This window comes from Thermobia domestica, chromosome 17, assembly GCF_964235325.1.
Source record: "Thermobia domestica chromosome 17, izTheDome1.hap1.1, whole genome shotgun sequence".
Lineage (NCBI taxonomy): Eukaryota > Metazoa > Arthropoda > Insecta > Zygentoma > Lepismatidae > Thermobia > Thermobia domestica.
Genome location: NC_137470.1, coordinates 97,307,032 through 97,324,728, shown reverse-complemented (window position 1 = coordinate 97,324,728; position 17,697 = coordinate 97,307,032). Strand labels below are relative to the sequence as shown.

General features: G+C 30.2%; 1 long non-coding RNA gene across 1 annotated transcript in view; it reads right to left on the bottom strand.

Moving 5' to 3' along the window:
- Positions 1-1,021: 1,021 nt before the first annotated feature.
- LOC145674592 (uncharacterized) overlaps positions 1,022-17,697 on the bottom strand; it is a 203,693-nt gene continuing 187,017 nt past the window's right edge. The window contains exon 4 of the long non-coding RNA XR_014128991.1: positions 1,022-1,198. This is a non-coding gene — a long non-coding RNA (uncharacterized LOC145674592). The remainder of the gene's footprint in view (positions 1,199-17,697) is intronic.

Genomic DNA, 17,697 nt, shown 5'->3' with positions numbered 1-17,697 from the left:
CATTTGGTGCTCTCTTCTCTCTCTCTCTCTCTCTCTCTCTCTCTATCTATCTATCTATCTTTTTAATTCCTTTCGTTAATACACGGGACAACAAAGCATCTACAATTTGGCAGGGATATTTTCTTTTCAGACGTTAGTAATAAATGGGAAAACGTGTTATTTTCGAACAGACAATTTCAGGTAAGTTCAACACACTAAATTTCCAAAATAATGATAACATATCAATACTGTATGCCGTTGAGAAATTTTGTCTAATGATTTGGCCTACCAATATTCCAAGTAGTTACAGGAATCATCATATTACATTGTTATTTGAATAATTCCGTAAATTTTCCGTTGAAAGCAAACGGGATTTCAGGAAATTTGCAGAAGGTAGAGGCAAACCAGAACTACATGAAATGCAACATTTAGTTTCTGCGATGGATATGTTATATCTACTAGTAACTGCAAACTTGTGTTCGGTGTGTTCAATTACATTCTCTAATACATTCAAACTAACAAGGAATGGACATGAACTTCTTATCCGAATCAAACCTAGTCCATTCCATAAACATAACAAAGACATGTTTATGCACAAAAAATCAGGTGCCATGGACAATGGAGTAAGTCCATGGGGCCCATTAACCGTGTTAGTATAAAAAAAGTCGCGCCATATTTCAGTTTCATAGACGTAAACATTGATCTGTACAAAGAATATGATGTAAGATTATTAAGAAAATCTGATTTCACAGATCGTACATCTTAGCAATAGTTAGTGTATTTAACAAGTATTGAATTTACTTCCAAGACATGAAAAGTTAATCTAATTATTAGTCACAGTCTTTCATACGTTATGCTTTATATACTCGTTAGTAATGCTGATCTCATACTACTTTTTCTTGTGTTTGATGGACCTTGCATCTTTATTTTTCATTTGCATCGCTGATACTTGTAATAAATGAATTAACTTCTTGGTTTGGTGTGCAGGATTAATAATTTCAAAGTACAAATAAAAATCAACATGGGTTTTAAACGTTTTTTATTGTTAAAACTACACGATATCATAAACAAGTCCATTAATCATCACAATTTGAACAACACTAGGGGTTTTCTAGCTGGAGTCATTGCTTTTTTGAAGGCTTTTGCAGAGAATGGTCTCATAAGAATATGTTCCACTGTAGATTTAAGACATATCGCACACATTTTGCTGCAGGAAAGCCTATGATAAGTAGAAAAGCAATCATATTTATTTTTAAAAAAATGCTCGAGACATTTTTAAACACAATGAATTAAACTATAATAGTAATTTTAACATTCCCATCTGGTACATCGAACTAAACTTCACAGGAATTCTTTTCTGCCATCAGATAGAAGTAGGGGATATATGTATGTTCTGCAGACAACTTTCCCCCTCCCAATATTCTTCGACCAGCACACAGGAAAACACAGAACATTTACAGAAGGATCCAACTAATTATAGAAAGTTACACAGCGCAAAGTATTAACATAACTACAATGTTAAAGTAAGATCGCATAGGCTTTAAAGACATTTAAAATCATAAAAACTTACATGTAAAACTTATAACTTATAGTGCTGTCTTTGGTTGAAAAAATAGTTTTTGTTTGATCGAAATCGGTCTTCTAATAGCTGAGTAATACGAACTTGAAGTTTAGTATATCGCATATGGTTGTTACATGTATATACACTTTCACCACACGCACACACATGCATTCAGTTGAGAGAAGCAATAACATACATCTACATGAGATTTATAGCCTCTCTCTTTTCTTCTCCTCACGCCAACATAACTTTTAGCTAGCAGTCACGAGAGGGCGCTGTATTCCGATGACGTCGTGTAATACCTGTTAGACTACGTCATATATACGTATTCAAGCACTCTTCTTCACTTCGGCAGGTGGCGCTGTACCGATGATGTAGTATAATAGCTGTTAGACGACGTCATTGAATCCATGACGAAATATCTCTTGGGTCTCTTTCTCTCTTTCCTTCCCATCAACACTCAGCGATACCAGAATATTAGAACTAAATCCTAAGTTGCATGACAAAAAAAGAAAAAAGTCAGTGTTGCCAACCCACTTGCCAAATATTATAGTGTTTACCCAAAATATTTTTAAGAGGATAGTTTTACCCCTCCATAGTTATAATGTGCTAACTCATCAAATAAAAAGTTGGCAAATTTCAGAAAAAAATTGAGTTGGCACACTGCAAAAAATAAAAATTCAGATATTCGAAAAATAAAAAATACTAGCATATTCCACATAAAATTCTAACTTTTTTAAAGAATAACATTTTCCTGCAAACTCAAACATAAACCCGTAAAAAATTCCCGAAATTTTGAAGTTGTTATATCTTCCTTATTTATTAACCGATTTTCAAAATTCAAACGGCAATCAATAGAAAAAATAAATTTACTATCTACCGAATGTCTTGCAGGTTGCATAACTCTAAAAATATAATTATAAAAACTCAAATAAATCCCTTATTTATACATGCATCTTTAAAATTCAAATGACATTGCGTTCTGTATAGTCAAAGGTCTTAGTTTTTATAGTCTTGAAACCATAAAAACACTTATACACTTAGAGCATACTTAAAATTACAAGTTCGGATACTGATAATGGAATCTTCTGATTACCTCGTTCTCTATGGGAAACAATGATTTCTTAAACTCTGTCCACTGATCGTAATTCAAGTTGAATAGACAGCCGTTAATATCAAAAACAACTTGCACTTCGGTTTACACATTTTTCACAATTACATTGAAATTATTAGTAAGAATGAACTTCTTTTGAGGATCCATTATAACCACTCCATTTTTTACTTCTGAAGATATATTTTAATCATTTTTGTTATTTTTTGGATTCATTTCTAAAGTAAAACTGATGTATTTTATAACCATTATCTAAATCATTCAAACCCTCATACTTAACAAACAGCTTATATTTTTTCAAATCTTTCAACACTTGCTCGGTATCATCATTATATCTTTGTGGTAATAACGTTTTAAATTTCTCATCTAAATGTACTAAAACTCTTTGACCATAACGTAGTGTTTGAATCAATTTCCATAATGTTATCTCGTACGCTTTACTTTTTTCTAACTCATCTATGCGAAGGAATTTCAATGCTTTAATGTCATTTTTCTTATTCAAATAAGTAGCCATAGCTCATTTGTTATAAGGAAAATGTATGTTTTATGAAAAAAAATTAATAAAACCGCTTCTCATTTGAAATTTACATACAGAACTCGACGGTTGGATAATTATCTTTTAGACCAGTGTATTTGATTTTTATTCCATCTTTAACGATCTCATCAATCATTTTATCTGTTAAGCGTTTTGTAAATCTAGGTGGAAGAAATACCTTAAACTCTTCGCGTTCAACTAAAATTCTCTTTCCAAACTTAGTTTTAATCCTTTCCATTTTCACAATCTTATATTCTGTATCTAATTCCAATTCTCTTAATCCAATAACTTGTTTTTGCTCAAGACTTCCAAGTTTATTTAAAACCTCAATATGACTCGCCATCGTATTTATTATATAGAAAATCAACGATCACTCTTCAATTTTTTTATCTTCACAAAAAGTATTTTAATCATTTTTGTCAATTTCGTTTATGGAAAACCTCCATAAACATTACAAAAAATACATTTAGCTATCTAAAACTCTTCTACTACTTTCTCGTTCTTAGGATCATATGTAAAGTTCTTTTGTCCAATTAAAATCACATAGCATACAGTATTATCAGCCACAGCTTCTGCTAAGTCTACTACAATTTTTATGCTTGTTCTCTCATTTACCGATACATTCTTCCTCTTACTACAATTAATCACATACATTGGTCTGTTATCTATAAACTCTTTAGGATCATAGTACATTTCGGTATTACCACATGTTATTCTCTTAAATGCAGTATAATCTTCATACATCTTGAAATAATCCTTGTTAGCAATATCTAAGTTTTTTGATTCTTTTGAAAATACCTCATTCTTTCCATTCTTAAGATATATATTCTTTACCTTACAATGATCAAACTTACTTGCATCTGCTGTTTGTTTACCACTTCTATCAGTTTGGAACATTACAACTACGAAATCAGGCATATCAAATTGTCTAGACTTAAATTGAGTAGTAACATCGAACTCCAAGAAAGAACCTACAACAGTCTTCTGAACACATTGATAAGTATGGAATGAAAACATGATTTTAGGTTCTTTAAGAATATTCAACTTCAACTTGTTTTCGTAATTAGATTCGTATTCAATAATCGGCATTCTTATCTCCATACTCTTTATTGTTATTTTTCAATCATGAGGAGCTGTTGCACTTGCTCCTGTTCCAGTCCATTTGTACAAGACATCGTTATTGTTGTTAGCTTTTGTAAATGTTATTCTCAATCCACCTTTCCACATAACCTCTTTATAATCACTTAAAAAGCCTGGAATTAATCTTAATGGGTACAAAACGCTAAAGTCATTTCGTAGACCAAGTTTATCATCTGTTTCAAATCCTGCTTGTTTTAGATATTCAACTTCTGGTTTGGAAATCTTTAATGTTCCAATAGCTGTAGATGTTATTCCAGGTAGTTTAATCTTATCTGCTTTCTAACCTCAATTTGAGAAAAGAAGAATGGTAAAAAGTTATCTACAAGTTTTATAGTATCATTTCCACCAAATGTTCCTCCAAGTGATGCACCAACTACTTCGAAAGTAATATGACAATCTGCTTTGTGTGGATGTATGAAACCTTCCCCCACATCGAAATCGAACTCAATATCTTTGTTAGCTTCATTCAAATTACTAAATGTTCTTGTGTTAGGTTTAAAACTCAGTAACTCGTAACTCTCAATACTATCCATTTATTATAAAGAAAATTTTGAAACAACGCTTTTATGGAATGTATCCATAAAAGAATCATACATAATAACATTTAAAAACTTATAATCCCCATTCTAACTTAACCTTAGCATTCATAGCAGTACCAACTCCAAAAGCGGCTAATCGTTCACCAATTGATGCATCACTAATAAATGCTCTTTTCCATGCTTTAGTTTCTAGTTCCTTATCTGCAATATGTCTTGACTCTGTATCTTTATTGTCTCTATAGTATATATCATGTTCTTTACAAGCCTCATCTAATGAGTTAATACCTTTATCACCTTTTTCTAATCTTTATTGCAGCTTACTTCCTGGACCGCAGTGCGACATACCAGGAATATGTAGCTCAAACGGCAATTTATTCATCAAATCATTCACTAATCCTTTTCCAAGCTTCTCATCATTCCAGAATCGTGGTGGCAATGTATTTAAGATCTTAATCAAATAACCTATACCTTTCGGATCATTAGGAATAAATTGTGAAAGCTTATTAGTAACCATACTCACTATACCTACTTTCTCATTATAAAAGTTATTATTAAAAGCCTTTTCTTCACCATCTATAACTATTAACCGATCAATTAACTTTCTCACATCATCCATCCATATATATTCTTTAGGTATCTCTGTATATTGTTTAATTCCTTCTCTAGTCCTTTTAGGTGCCGTGTTCTTTTTAGGATTTGGAGGTAAAGATGGTTTAATATAATCATCCCAAATAGGCTTGATAATATTAATGTACTTAGAACCTCTATTAGATGCTACTTTTTATCTCGATTATATTTTTGGAAGGCAGCATCTGATTCTATTATTATTTCCTTGTACCGTTCAAAATCGTCATCATCATAATCTTCAATGTTTTTAATAGTATTCATCGTTAACAATTCCCATAGACCTTCTGTTCCTTTATAAGTTTTACCATTAATTATCAAATCATCACCATTCACTTTAACTTCAGAATTTCCTGTCTTATTTATTAGTCTTCCATCTTCTTCTACAGCTCTTATTCCAAATACACTATCATTTCTTTTACTATAATATTTTGTTGCATTCTTCCCAAAAGATTGCGCTGTTGTTAAAGGCTCTACTCCTTCGACTTTGTCTTTAATTTGTTTTCTCATTTCCTTTATTTCTCCCTTTATATGTGTATCACTACTACTTGGAGGACTATCATAAGTTATCTTTTTAGGTGTTCGTAGTTGACTAGGATCTATTGAAGCCGTCTTATGTACAGCTGGAACAAGTTCAGTTATTAGATTTTTATTTTGTTCTGCTATTTCTTTGATCTCACTTCCCAAATTTTGAATAGCATCAATTACAGGTTTTTCTTGTGTCTTAAATTTATCGTATATACCTGGTCTTTCTTTCTTGAAGCCCTTTATCAAGAACTTCTTTAACTTAATATTCTTATCAATTTTTTTCTCATCCATTTATTATATAGAAAACGAACAAACGTCAATAAAGGTTAAAAACGTGAAAAAACGTCGAAAAACGTAAACCGTTAAAACGTAAAAACATGAAAAAACGTCAAACGTTTAAGAAGTGTTTTATCTTGTTCCTATATTTACCATTGTTTACCTTCCTTGTCATATCAATTACTATAAAACCATAATCTTCTTGCCAACATTTTGAACATATCTCTTTAAATTTATCATAAGGCACATCTCTTCCGACAAACTCATTATACACATGTTTAAGAATAGTATCATCTTGTCTAAATACGCATAGGAATTTAACGTTATTTCTTATAAGCTGTTTAGGTACTTTTGAATATGTCTGTGCAAGATAGAAACAGTCTAAATGTCTATGTCTACCTCTTGTAAAGTAATTTCTAACAGTATCTTGGTTCTCTGAAATGTAATCATCAAACACAACAACAGAGTATTTTTCGCATTCATGAATAGGTACAATACAATCATTACTGCTTAAGAACGTTGCTATTTGCTTCTTGAACTTTAGTTCTGCTTTTTCAAATCGATCTTTTAATTGTTCATACTTTGTCTGATTCATGCCTTTAGAATATATGTAGAAGTAATTATTGTTTAACCAACCTGGCTGTAATAAGAAGTTAAATAATAGAGAAGTCTTACCATAACCAGATGGACCCATGATAAGACATCGAATATCATCAGGTATAAGTTCTCCATTTCTTTTCTTAGCTGTTGTTTCTTTTATCATCTCTTTTACATCCTAATTAATAGTTTTCTTACTCATTTATTATAAAGAAAATCATCACCTTTTATGATCTTATTTGTCTTAGAGTATTCACAACCTAGAAACGTCATCCAAGATCATGTAGACGAAGAAGATAAGAAAAATTTTTCAGAAGTTAAGAGCGGCAATTCACCGCCCACTTTGGGGTCCACCAGCACTGGACCCCTTTCAAACAATTTGAGGATGAACTGCAGGGTGAGCGTTTTGCTCACCCTTAAAATCTCTATATGCCTGTTGATCAAGGTTGTGTGAGGTTGTTCATTTGGAAGGGTGTCCGTAATGCGGACACCATTTGTAGTCTCCAGGTCTTACGTTGTCTTTAAGGGCTTGACTTGTATTTACATCTTTAAGTTGTTCACTGATCTTAAGCAACGTATCTTTTATATATTCGCTATCCATTTCACCATTTAGTGTTATTATCATCTCTAACGTTTCTTTAAATGAGTTAATACAAGTGACAATGGTTTTATATTCGTCTTTTCTTTTGCTTATGTTTAACTTAGAAGACAAACCTGTTATTATAGCACTTCCAGTTGCAAGAGACGTTGTTAATATTGAGTAAATTGTTATGGGTGTAAAAATATTAAGAAACCAAGTTGTTGCAGAAAGTATAACCGACAACGTGATCAAAGTGTAGTATGCATATCTAACAATTCGTAGTTTTCTCTTTTTCTTTTTAAGCTGCATTCTAACTTTTGAATGATATCTTCTATTAGCTTGATTACTTTCTCTCTTGGAATATCTTTAGGTAAATCAAACTCATTCATTTATTATATAATAAATTGCTAAGTTATTTAAGTTAACGAGTGATACTTCTGTTTTAAAGAAGAAACTCCGTTGCGAATTAGACAACAGTAACAACTATTTAAGTAGAGGACTAGTTGGGTTTTACACAACATACTTAACACCAAACATTACAGAGAAAAATGATAAGTTGACAATTTGTAGCGAAGGACAACTTTCGAAGGAACTCATAGTTCAATCTGGTCAATATAGTTTAAAAGAGTTAGAAGAACATATGAAATCAAATCTTCCATACTCTGATGCTTTTAATGCTAGTTTAGATATTAAATTCACCGAAGATAGAAAGAAAAACAGAGTTAAAATATTTAGTGAGCGTTGTGATATAACCTTAGATACCATTAATACTGTATTAGGCTTTAGTCAGAAGAAGTTAGCTAACAGCATAGAACATGTAGGAGATAAACCACCAAAGTTTCATCCGTTCGATACAATTAATGTTCACTGTAATATAGCAGATGGTATGTTTGTTAAAGATACGGAGTACACACATAGAGAAACAGGAATTATAGCAACATTTAAAACAGATGCTGAGTTTAAACATAGTATTATTTACGAGCCTACTTATCCATAATTTTTCCCTATATCTAAAGACAAGGTTGATAATTTTGAGATAAGGATAACAGATGGGAATGATTTCTTAATTGATTTTGGTGGAGCTACAACAACTGTCCTTTTACAAACCCATATTTTCTCTTAAATAAATAGGACGATGTGTTCTATTAAAGGTTGTATGTTTAATGTTCCTTATGATGAACTAAATGATTTAAATATTGATCACGTATTAACAAAGAAACAACTTAGCGATAAATCTAAGAAAATTAAAGAAGGTAAAGGAATGGATTTAACTCTAACTACTGCACAAATGAAAAAGATTAAGAAACAACATATGGGTGTTTTTATCTTTACAATTCAAGCCATTCTAGCAGCTTTAGGAGCAGTTGGTTCATTAGCAGGTGGTGCAGCAGCGATTACTAAAACTGTACTTGATGCTAAGAAAAACAAACAAGAACTTGAAGAACAAAAAGGCACAATATGGCTATAGAAGAAAAACAAGGAGCAGGTAAACCAAAGAAGTCAAGAGACTAAAACCATTGACCAATTTCGATATAGAGAGGTTGGTTAAAGAATTAAAGATAAAACGATTTAGAGGTGTATTTATGAGTGACGAACTTCCACAAAAACCTTATGTAAATGAGTGTGGTGTAGTTAACTTCGATAAATCAGAAAACATTGGTACTCATTGGATATGCTATTGGAAAGATAACAACGAAAAGTACGTGTTCGATTCTTATGGTGGTGTTCCTCCTAAACAACTAGTACAATATCTTGGTACCGAAAACTTATTTTACAATGACGAACAAATACAAGACTTTAATTCAGTTATGTGTGGTCATCTTTGTGTTAAGGTTTTAAATCATCTAAATCAAGGGTATTCTTTTAGTGACGTTATGTATATGATTAAAAATGATTAAGTGCTTTTATGGTTTATATCCATAAAAATTTTTCTTTAAGATAAATATGGAAGCTATACACAATAGATTTTTAGATTATTTTGAGAAGCATCAGGATGAACTAGGTGCACTAGATAGCTATAATTTTTATCAATATTTTGAGTATGTCAGCGAAATAGACTTAAAAGATAAAAACAACGTATATAATGTTATTGATTTATGGAGAATGTTAATACCTAATTTTTTGTATACGGATGAAGAGTTGGAAAAGTTACGTCCAATAATTACCTTAAAGGAGTTGTTGTCAAATTATAGCTCTAGACCATTAGAATGCAGTAATTGTGGTAGTAAATCATTAACAAAAGATATGAGTAGATACATTTGTGATGATTGTTCTGTAGAGAGTGGTTGGGTTTACAGTACTAATGAAGAAATGAAAGCTGGTTGTGCAAGAAAACCATGGTATGATATTACAAAAAGATTTAAGTTACAGTTATCTCGTTAGCAAGCTTTACAGGATAGAATTATTTCCGAAGATGTGTTCAAGGTGTTAAATGATGAATTTAGAGATATACCAAAAGATTTAATATCAACAAAATATGTTCTAGAAGTACTAAAGAAAAACAAATACACAAAATATTATGATGATGTTTATTTAATACACTATTACGTTACCGATCAAAACCCATTAAAATTACAACATATGGAAGAAACACTTATAAACGAGTTCGAAAACTTACACGAGACCTTTATAGAACTGTATCCGAAAAGAGTATTGTTTATTAACTTAAAATGTGTATTGTACTATCTGTTGAAAAAGCATGATGTTCATGTTGATATTGATTTTAAGCACTCACCTAAACAAATAGAGATGTTAAAAAATGTTTTGAAAAATTAGAATGGACATTTTCTGTATAATAAATGGATATATTTGGTAATGTTAAAGATAGAAAAGGTAATGTTGATATTAGTGAAGAAAAATTAAAATTGTTGGAGAATTTAAATGATGTTGCTAGCGTAAGTCAACTTAGATCAGTAGAAGCTCAATTAGAAAACGATAAAAAACGATTTGAAGATGCATTAGAAACGTTACAAGACATATACATAAAGAAAGAAGATTTCCAAAAGATTAAGGCGGATACTACTAAATTGATTATGCAAAAAGAAACTATACCTCTATTATATCGATTGAGAACTAAGAATGTTAAAGACCAAATCTTTAGAATATTCAATCTTTCTAATGGTTATAGGTTTCTCTATAATGGAAAAATAATGCATATAGAATTAAGTTTGGATAAATACTTTCTAGAGATATATTTGAGTGATACTTTGATTGAAAATTTATCTTTTAGCTTTAACAAGAATGATATAATTACAATTAAACCAAATAAAAATTCAGCTATGGAAGAAGGACAATTATTGTTTGTTGTAATGTACATAGAAAGAGAGCTTTCCTAAAGATATAATAAATATGGATATTTTTGGTAATGTTAAAAGTATAATAGAAGAATCTAGAGAATTTTTTACGTCAAATTACACATTCTGGGTTGATTTTAAGAACAAAAGATTGGTTAATGTATCTAATGCTATCGATAAACAAGATGTTGTAACATTAGAACAGCTTGAATCAGCGAAAGAAGAGTTTAATTTAATTACACGAAAAGAAATTGTTGAATTTCCATGTCGATTGGCAGAAGATGATCTTGGGAAACTAGCCTTTTTTGTATATAATTTAGCTGCTGCCTACAAATTTCTTTATAGAGGTAGGTTAATGCATATAGAATCAAGTCTTAATAACATCTTATAGATCTATTTTTAAATGAGACACTACTTGAAAGTTTTCCATTACACTTTAATATGTATGATCAGTTAACAATTAGGCCATCTAAAGATTCTGAATTGAAAGAAGGTAAATTATTATTGATTATTTTGTATATAGAAACAGAAGATGAAGGTGAAAACGAATCAAGTGATGATGACGATAATGTTAAAAGTATTGTATTAGGTAATGATAAATTTTAAATTTTTTGTTGATTTTCTATATAATAAACAAGATGTATTGTGTTAAATGTAAGAAATTAACAGATACGAAGAAAGATACTATTAGTATTGAACAAACAAAGAATGGAAGATATCTAAAGAGAGGTATTTGTTCTGTATGTGGTGTTACTAAAACTCAATTCGTTAAAAAGAATGATTGACTATATGATGGTAAAGGTGTTAGAAAAGACATCATAGAAGAAATTCACAAACCATCTAGAAAAAACTTTGACAGACTAAGTGTGGTTATAAAAGGTATAGATGATCATTGGCAAGCTGATCTTGTAGAAATGGATAGCGGAGTATTAAAAGGTGTTTCCAAATTAAATTATAAGTATTTGCTAAAGATTATAGCTGTGTTTTCAAAATATGCGTTTGCTGTTCCAGTTAAAGATAAGAGTGGTAAAAATGTTACAGAAGCATTCGAATCCATATTAAGAACGAGAAAACCTAGTAACTTACAAACTGATCAAGGTAAAGAGTTTTACAATAAAGAATTTAAGAAGTTGATGGAGGTAAATACGATTATTCATTACTCAACCTATAGTGGTAAGAAAGCTTCTGTTGTTGAGAGATTCAATAGAACACTTAAACAGAACATGTGGAAAAGGTTCACAACACAAGGGAATTACAAATAGATAGAGATATTACCAACATTGGTTAGTGAGTATAATAATAAAGTACATAGAACAATTGGTTTAAAGCCTATAGAAGTTAATAAGAAGAATGAGCGAACAATATTGGAGAAAGTGTATAAGAAAGAATATAAGCGTGTGAAACCCAAATACAAATTAGGTGATTATGTCCGTATAAGTAAGTCGAAAGGATAATTTGAGAAAGGATTTACACCTAATTGGTCAACAGAAGTATTTGTTATTAGCGAAGTTATTCCATCTAATCCCCCTACGTATAGAATTAAAGATTTAAAAGAGGAGGATGTACAAGGTAGATTTTACGAACCAGAACTATTAAAGACGAAACTTAAAGATGAATACTTGGTAGAAAAGGTTTTAAGAAAAAAAGCTGATAAAGTATACGTTAAATGGTTTGGATTTGATGATTCACATAACAGCTGGATAGATAAAAGTAATGTTGTAATGTAAATATAATTTTTTTCTTTTATGGAATAATAACCATAAAAGGCGAATACAGGTTAATTCAATGCTACTAAGCTATGTCAAGATCGTGAGAAAAAATTAAGAACTGGATTAGAAAATAAAGTCATTGGACCGAATTCGTGGAGATGACTTTAAGATTATCAAAGGCGGTCAATTAGATATTACACGAGGAACATATGTTGCGAAAGAGTTAATACTTGATATAGCAAGATGGTAAATGAGAATTTATTTGTGTGGGTAAAAACTCCGAAAATGACAAAATTAACATTTTCTATATAATAAATATGAGTACTATGGATAATTCGTATAGTTTAAACGATATTTGCTACGAACAGATTAAAGATAATTATTGGTATGGTATTTTTGGTGATTTTAAACTGATTATAGATAAGAGTACAGGATACTTTAATGCTACTAAGTTGTGTCAGAGTGGTGGTAAGATGTTTGACAACTGGCTGAAAAATAAAGATTCAAAAGAATTATTGGAATACTACAATGAAAAATTAGCTTCCTATAATTGTAGGAGGCTAAATTTAACGTATTATGTAGAACCAAAAGGTACAAACGAGAAAGATTTATTAATTTCTGGCACATATGTATACAAAAGAATTTTCCCAGCTATTACTTTTTGGATATCACATGACTTTTACGAAAAATGTTCTGTGATCATCGAAGACTATTTCGTTTCTAATTTTAAACAGATTCAAAAAGACCAAGAAGAGTTACAAAGAAGAGTACAAGAGATAGAACAAACAATAGAGAAATTGAGAATTCAAAATGAAGAACAAGAACAAGAAATAACTAAATTAAAATCAATCGCAGTTGAACATACGGAAGATCCAGGGAAAGTACACAAACTAGTTATTATTAAAAAGAATCTCTCCCCTATTCAACTACAAAAGATATTAGAAAAGTACGAAACAGACAAAAGAGAACAAGTAAAGAGCTATGAGAGTTACAGGTATTGGGTTGGAAGAACTCAAGAGTGTAACATAAAGACAAGATTACAATGCTTACAAGAAAAATATACAGACATGACTATATTGTCTAAAACCAAAGACCCAAACTCGATTAACCTTCTAAATAAAGTAAAAGAAAAGTATGATTGTGTTATTTCGAATGGTTGTCATATAGACCTAAAGAATACGGATGGAGAAGAAGAAGATGAGTTTATTATGGATTTGTTTTTATGTATAAGAGATAATTAAAATTAAGTTTCGTTAAGGTAAGGATAATGAGTTTTGAACATCCCTATCAGAAGAAGAAGATTTGGTTAATAACTGATAATTAAGGTTACGACTTTTATAGTATAATAGCCATAAAAGGTGATTAGTTAAACATTAAACAAACCATCTGTTGTAACATCGAATGCTAAATTAAATATACCACCTAAATCGGAATTATTATGGTATTTTCTTATTATAACTCTCCAATCCCCGAAATGTCTAAATAAATATATAAACTCTACAGAGAGGTCTTGATAAATTGAAATGTTATGCCAATGAACTCTGTCTTTGAACTCTGCAATAAATCCTTCTGTTAAATTTTGAAATATTGAAATCGTTCTCCAATCTACTTTGTTAGCGTAATCTCTTATAAGGTTTTCTGATAATTGCTGGGTCCCACATAAGCGCCACCAAAAAAGTATATCTGCATGTTTTCGTATAAAGGCTTCAGAGAGTTTGCTTCCATAAGATATAGCATCAAAATCAACTTTGTCTATAAACTCATCAATAAATTCTTCAGATAGGTTTTGATTTAACGATACTTCTTTCCAATCAACTCTATCTGCAAATTCTCTTATAAAGTCTTCTGATAAGTCTTGGCTTTCCGAAATAATCTCCCAATTAACTTTATCAGCTAATTCTCTTATAAACTCTTCTGATAACTTTTTCCATGAACATATTTTACTCAAATTAACTTTCTCCTGATATTTGCGTATAAACTCTTCTGTAATGTGATCATAGTTATATTCCTCCTCATAATCATCATAAGCTATAGATAACCATTGTTCATCAGTCAGTGAATCTAACATCTCATCGGACAAGTTCATAACGTTTGCATAGAGAATATTTTGTATAAGAAACGAGTTCTTTTCTTTACTAGCTTTCTTGAACAAATGATCTATCATACCTATGGACACGCTAAAATTTATTTTGTCTTCATCATTATAACTACCAATATCTAAATGTTTACATACACAATCAAATATAGGTTTGTAAGATAATATTTCCTTAGCACTAGTCATATTCACCTGTTCGTTTCTATTCTTAGATTTTTTAAATTTATCTCATTTTTGTTGGTTTTCTATATAATAAATATGGAGAAAGATTTTGATTTATTACATGATAGACTTAAACTAATTCATCATGATATTAAACTCTTTGCAGCACTACTAGAGAAGCAAATACTGTTAAAGGAAAAAGAATTATTAATAACACAACAAAAAACATCTGATTTGAGTAGTGATGATGAATATAAATATGGTAGTGATGATTATGACGATGAGTAAGTTTACAAAATTGATTTAATTTTAATATGTGTATATGTAGCTTTGATGGGTTATTCCCATGAAAGCCGTGTTCTAATACAACACGTAATATGTAGGCAATGGCGGGAGTTTACAATGTTAAGTATTGTATTAAGACATATGAACGTAAAAATAGTACAAAAATGATTAAAAATAATCTGGTGAAAGAAAAAAAATTGAAGAGTGAAGATTTTCTATATAGTAAATAAGATGAGTAATTATAATAGATTTACTGTAATAGAGTTAAGACGACAATGTAAAGGGAAAGGGATCAGAAAATATTCCCTATTAAGAAAAGCAGAACTAATAAACCTTCTTAAACAATATGACGATGAACAAAGCAGAAGACAGATTAGAAATATATTCCCATTTCAACAAGAAGTATTTGAAGAACCAAAACCAACACGTATACCAATTAAGATAGAATTAGAAGAAACAGCATTAAAGAAGCGTTTACAAACTATTAAAGTTGAAAACATAGGAGGATATAAAGACCCAATAAAATTTTTAAATACAAGTGGAAGAGTTGCAATTAACAAAATCAAAGAAGAATTAAAATTTAACCCTGTTAAAGTTAACCTTGTTTTCATTTGTGACTATATTAAAGATAAAGAAATACAAGAACGCAATTTCAAAACATCAAACGAGAGAATATTAAAATCAACTTACTTAAATGAATATATATCCAATGCCAAACAAAAACTTCGTAGAGAAATGGAAGAATTTGAAGGTAGAGGATCAGGATCAGGATCAGGATCATTACATCAAATTAAATACTTACAAATCAGATTAAATAAATATGTACCATTAAGAGCTTCTTCCTATATTGAACTTCCTAAACCAATTAAAGTTAAGAAAGCAGTGATTAGTGTTAAAAATAAAGACACTAAATGTTTCTTGTATTCCATTGGAAGCTATTTAAAACCTATAGACAGATGTTCTCAGTATCAAAGACCCTCGCATTATAAACAGCTTGTTAATAAGTTGCAAAAGAAGTATTGTGATAACATTGAATTTCCTGTACAATTAAAAGATATTCCAAAATTTGAAAGAAGAAGTAATATTTCCATCAATGTTTACAGCTATGACAAGAACTATAATGTATACCCACTTCAAATCACAAAAACAAAGCAAGAAAAACATGTTAATTTATTATATGTAAAAGATGACCAAAATAATAATCATTTTTGTTGGATAAAAGACCTATCACGATTAATAAGAAGTCAAGTAACAAAACATACCTACTTTTGTGATAGATGTTTAACAAGACACTTTCGAAATGAGAAGCAGTTACAAAACCATGAGTTCTATCGTAAAGAGCATGAGGCTGTTAGAATAGAACTTCCAAAACCATACGACAATCAAATAGAGTTTCAAAACTATAATCGATCATTGAGGGTTCCATTTGTCATATTTGCTGACTTTGAATGTATGTTATGTAAGTTAAAAATAGAGCATAATTGTAGTAAAACAGTAAAATATCAAAAGCATGAGCCAATGAGTTTTTGTTACTATGTCAAATATTCAAATGGAAACTATAAAGTTCCTGTTAGTTATATAGGCCCAGATGCCGCAAAAGTATTTATTGAAATGTTACAAAAAGAAGCAATAGAAATTATGGATATATAAAAATGATAGTTAATATGATTCCGCTTACCGAGGAAGAAATAGAAGATTATAACAGTTCGGATACTTGTCATATATGTGAGAAAAACTTGAATGATTTACCACCAGCCGTTGAGAAAAAAATAAATATATTAAAGAAGAAAATACAGTTCTACAAGGATAAAGATGATATGAGTGAAAAAATAAATGAATGGAAATATGAATTAAGAAAATGTTTGTATAAGATAAATAAAAATAAAGCAAAAGTAAGAGATCATGATCATTTAACTGGAAAGTTTAGAGGTGCAGGTCACAGTTATTGCAATTTAAACTATAAAAATCCTAATTTTGTTCCAGTATTTCTTCACAACTTAACTGGCTATGATACGCATTTGTTCATTAAGGAGTTAGCTTATGATACACAGAAAATTAAACTGATCGCAAATAATGAAGAAAGGTACATAACATATGAAAAATATATAAAAGCAGGACCAAAACATGGAATAAATTTAAGATTTGTTGATTCATATACATTTATGTCAAAGAGTTTAGCAAAGTTAACTAGTGATTTAAAATCAGAACAAGTTCGAGAAACATTAAAGTTTTTTCCGATTGATAAACTTGATCTAGTTAATACTAAAGGTGATTATCCATATGATTTTTTTTATTCATTTGAAAAATTGAAAGAGCCTGTCCCATTATCTCCAGGCAAATTTACAAACATATTAACAGGAGAAAAAATGAGTCCTGAACGCCATAAGCTTCATGTACGATTTTCTAAAGAATTCGATCTAAAGTTAGGGGAGGACTTAACTGAATATTGTAACAAAACAGATGTCCTTCAATTAACAGATATATTTGAAAACTTTAGAGATGTATGTTTAAAGGCATATGGATTAGATCCTGCTTGGTATTTTACAGCACCGGGTCTATCGTGGGATGCAATGTTAAAGATGACTAAAATTAACTTAGAAATGTTGACTGATTATGATAAAATACTAATGTTAGAAAAGGGTATAAGAGGAGGAATCTCACAATGTAGTAAAAGATATGTAAA